This window comes from Nematolebias whitei, chromosome 3, assembly GCF_014905685.2.
Source record: "Nematolebias whitei isolate Nwh7 chromosome 3, NemWhi1, whole genome shotgun sequence".
NCBI lineage: Eukaryota > Metazoa > Chordata > Actinopteri > Cyprinodontiformes > Rivulidae > Nematolebias > Nematolebias whitei.
The window spans coordinates 27,098,411-27,103,668 of NC_056500.1; positions in this window are offsets into that span (position 1 = coordinate 27,098,411).

Below are 5,258 nucleotides of genomic sequence, written 5' to 3' on the forward strand. Positions count from 1 at the left end.
ATATATATATATATATATATATATATATATATATATATATTAAAGCAAGAGAGTAACTGCAAAGGGAACCTGATCTTTTGGCTGTTTTTAAATATCTATTCATTTCCCACACCTAATAATTTCAGTTTACTTTTCATTTGGTTTTTAACTTACTTGATTGTGCTTTTTGATAATACTACTGAAAGTTAATGTTAATGGCCTAAATATGCTTTAACTTATAGCGCTGTGAGTTCTAACTAGCTCATGCCGGTTGTATATTTCAGCCATGTGCTCCCCACCCTGTGTCCATGGAGGTACATGCATGCGCTGGAACATGTGTTTGTGTTCTTCTGGTTGGACAGGAGCAGGTTGCCAAACAGGTATTAAAACAAAAATACTATTGATTTGTGAACGTTGTATCATACTCATACCCTGGTTTATAAAGTGAATGCATTATACATGTACTCAGGTGTTTCATGGTTTATTTGTGACTGATGATGAGTTTTGACACGTGTCTCTACTTGTTTCTCTGAGCCATGTGTAAGTTGCCTTGTACTAACGGTGGTCGTTGTGTGGGCCCCAATACCTGCCAGTGTCCCTCTGACTACACTGGCCCCCAGTGCCTCATTCGTGAGTAGAACAATGCTCTACAATAAGTCAGTATCTGTGTCTTTTGGTGTGTTTTTTTTTTTTTTTGGTGGTCCTTTGTGTTTATTCTTAGGTTTCTCAGTTCTATTCTTTGTGTTTTGATTTATTTAGTCCTTGCATGTTCCGCCCTGTCAAAAGCCACTCAGTCAGTACTATCCTAATCAGCCTGCTAAGCCCATCTCCTTTCCTGTTACACCTGTAGCCTCTTCCCCTCATTAGCCCCAGTTATTTCATCCATTCCTACTCATGTCTCTTTCTGTTCCCTTGAGTTCCTCCTGATATTTGTCCTCGAGTCATTTTTGTAAGTAGGGTTTTCTGCCTATGCAGCAACATGTTCAGTTCAATTCAGTTGATTTATGTAGCACCAAGTCACAACAGAACACAACACAACAGATGTTTTGTTTAATAATCTCTTAGATATATTTTTGAGCTCCTCATGTCAGTCTGAATTTCTGGGTCCACACCTCCAGCTAGCCATAACAGAACACTCGACTCAAACCAGGACCAAGCAGACTGTTTAACCATCACTCTTTAAAGAATTTTTGATGCTCCACATTGTTGTGACAAATACATCAGTCTTGTGGCTACCTCCTCTGACATTTGGGAAAGATTCAGGGCAACCTCCTAGAACAATTTTCTTGCCATCCCTAGTTTGCTGATTCACTGAGGATGGCTGAAATTCTCAAGCAACCCAGGAAGGAGCATGCCATGCGCTGAGCTCATCTTCTCCAGAGAGCCCAGTTCATGAGTCCGTTAGAACCTTTTGGTCCTCGTAAGGCCAGCAGTCACTATGATCTGAGCCACCCCTTCAGGGCCGAGCCAATGCCCCAAGGCCAAACCAGCCTCTAATACTGGGCCAGTGTTCTGAGCTTAATCACCCCACCCTCACAGACATTAATACCAAAATATTAAAGTTTCAAAGCCACTACCAGTCTTTGTGGGTCTCCAGTTTTTGTGTTTCTCCAGGTTTTGTTTCGCCAGTCACCAATGAGTCTCCAGTCACCAGATTCTGTGTCCCTAGTCATTAGCCTTTTTGTCACCAATCATCAGGATCTCCCAGCCTCCCATTTTGGATGACCAGTGATAGAGGTCTTAAGTCTCAGGTCATCAAGTCCTCTGAGCCTCAAGTGTTCTAATTCTCCAAGACCAGTGGTGTAGTCTATGTAATACACTGGTATACGGAGTATACCCTCTAAAAAAGCTTAGGAATTTCAGTATACCCACTTGAAAGTTCCCAGTGACATGAGCCCATGTCATGTATCATTGTCAGTGATACATGATTACATGATACATAGGCTTGTGTCATTGTCAACATATTTGGAACATTTTATAAGCACACTGAGTTGGTTCAGCCTGTTTTTGTTTGTATAAATAATCATTGTGTACTTACTACTTAATACATGAAAATGTTTTGCTTTGATACTGTTTAATATATTCTATAACATGTTTTTAATACAAAGCCAAATGTAGTACAAAGTTTTTTGTACTATACGCATCAAATAAATTTTGAAATGTTCCAATATGTTTAAAAATCAAAATAAATTAATGATTACATTGTACTAACCCGTGTACTTTGGTTTCTAAGCACAGTATACCCACTACAAAAATGTAGACTACACCACTGTCCAAGACCTACCTAAGCCCCCAGTGCACCATTCTTCATGTCTGTAGAGTCTACAAATCCACCAATTCCTATGTTTCCAGTAAATCCAGATCCAGCTCTTGTGGCTCCATTTCCAGTGGTTTTATTTTTAGTGATTCTACTGTACTTAGGACCAAGGCTGCTCCTAGTGCCTGTTTGGAATAACTCCACCCCAACTCAATTCCTCCTCAGCCAAAATATTAGTTATCAATGTGCCTTTAACTATGCAGCCTAACTTGAGCACTGAAATACATATAGTGCTTTTTGATTACAAAACAAATCAAAATATTTAAAGGAAGAGGACCACACATTTTAAAGGGAAAGGATCACATATTTTAAAAGAGGGGGTGCCACTTATTATAAAGCCCCCTGTCACTAGTCCTCCACACATGTGAGTACTCTGGATAGTGTCTGTTTGATTGAATTTACAACCTCAATGCCTCCGAGTTTGGGAAGCACCATTTGTCATACGATGCCTCTCAAAAAACCCTGCAAACAGAATCAGATGCAAACCATAACAGAAACAAACTTTTCCTTGTAAGATATAGGTGTGTGTGTGTGTGTGTGTGTGTGTGTGTGTGTGTGTGCGTGTGCGTGTGCGTGTGTGTTTTGCAGCACTGTGCACGCCTGTCTGTCGAAATGGAGGAAGATGTGTGGATGTCAACAAATGCATATGTGTTGGAGGTTGGCAAGGAGCTAGATGTCAAATAGGTGAGATTTTCACTTTCCTGCTACTTAATCTGATATAAAGTAGTAAATGATAGTATCAGTAGTAGAAGTAGTAAAATTAGCAGATTTTCTGTGTTTCACCTGTTAGTTATTTTTCTTTTTCAATTTTTGTGGGTGACACTTGCCTTTTAAATTTAGGTAAAATTAATCAAATTTTACCCAAACTTTACTCAAAAAATGTTGCACGTTGTTTCACTGTATGTGCATGATGTTTTAAATTATAACGGTATGTTTTTCCGATGACAGCTGTTCCATATGCAACGTGTGTCACGAACAGTGGTTTGATGTCGAACCCAAGTGCAGGCAGATCACAGAAACTCTGAGAATATAATAATAAATAAGTTATTAACAAAAACAAGGAGCTGCTGTGGCAGCAAAAACTTACCTGGGATCGAGGAGACACACATTTATTTATTTATTAACCTTTATTTAACCAGGCAAATCCCATTGAGATCACAGATCTCTTTTGTAAGGGAGGCCTGGGCCTGAAGGCAGCCTAACATGCATGCTTTTGGTATGTGGGAGGAAACCAGAGTACCCGGAGAAAACCCACACAAGCATGAGAAGAACATGCAAACTCCACACAGAAAGACCCCAGGTCCAACCGGGGATTGAAGACCTTCTTGCTGTGAGGCAACAGTGCTAACCACTGAGCCATCGTGCTGCCTGAAGGGAGGAACATGGAACCATACCAAGACAATGCCCAGACCACAAAGAACAGGAGACACAGACTTATATACAGAAATCAGTGAAGAGGCAGAGTGAAAACTCCTGGGACAGACAACAGGTGTAGGAGGCAGGGACTTGTTTTCATGACAGAGAGCAGGACAGACCACAAGAGGGAGACACGCACTAGGAACACAATCCTTATATAGTTGTAACAATAAAACGAGAAGAGTCAGATGTAGTGTTGTTAATAATCAATGATAACAAGCCTAAACAAGAGCAATTATACGTTAGAGAACTGCTTCTCACAGTCTAAGGAAACCCAGACTGCAGCACTTCGAAGCTAAAGTTGCATACACACTCCAGTTATCTTGCTCAGCTGTTTGACAAGTGTTTATTTTTTCTGGTCTCTGACTCTTACTGAGTTATACAAATGAAATGTGTAGAATAAAATGACTTCAGCCTTCATTCTTCTTCTGCTCTCTCAGAGCCTGTTGAGTGCCAGAAGCCTTGTAAGAATGGTGGCACGTGCGTGGGCCTCAACAAGTGCCGCTGTCTCCCAGGATTCACTGGTAGTGTTTGTGAATCAGGTTTGTAATGTATTTGCAAATAGGTGAATGAAATATTTTTGTCCTCACTTGGCGTAAAGACTTACTCTGTTGGGTGTATCTGCAGCCATAACCACACCGTGTGTCCCACCCTGTCAGCATGGAGCCACGTGCAGCCCACATAACACCTGCACCTGTGCAGAGGGCACCACAGGCCTGCGCTGTGAGAGGCTGTAAGTGATTTAAACACAAGCAGCATGTACGTCACATACAACAGCAGCTTCTCTGTGACGTGCTCTTGGCCTTTATTTCATGCCTTTTCGTCTGTCCCAGGACGTGCCCTGTGGTCACCACTGTGGTCAACACAGCTCGGGCGGTGAGGAAAGCATTCAGGCAGAGCTTTGTTGATCGCTGTGGACCTATGGGAGTTCAGCTTTGCACTAAATACAGGTTATGTTTTTCCTACAATGTTGTCCTGTACAGATTAACTCATTAAGTAGCTGTCTGGCTGATTACCTCATGTTTTTTCTGCTTTGTGTTTGTGTTTCCAGGATGAATCAGGCACGAGTTTACCTGCAGGCTTATAGAGTTGGCTACAAAATCCAGTGTCCTGGACAGAGGGGAAGATGATCAGTGCTGGATACAACAAAAAACTGCTTTTCATCTCCATTGAAAAACATTTTGGACCACATGTGAAGTCAAAAACACTTGATCTGAATCAAGACGACCTCGTACTGTGAAACTAGATGAGCCAGAACAAGTGTGAGGGTCTGAGGGGAGTTTCACTCTAACATCAGCCACTGGCACTGGTGAAGACGAGGAAAAGGCTCCATTCTGACCAGGTTCTCTTTGAGGAAAACAAAAAATGATTGTCACTCGTAGTAATAGCAAGAATGATGGTAGTGCAAAGATCACAAGCTGATCTGAAAAATAACAAGTAGGACCTGTGACCCCTGACCTTTGTACTTCTTGAATTGTCTGAGGTTTTTTTTTTTTTTTTTAAATATATATATATATATATATATATATATATATATATATATATA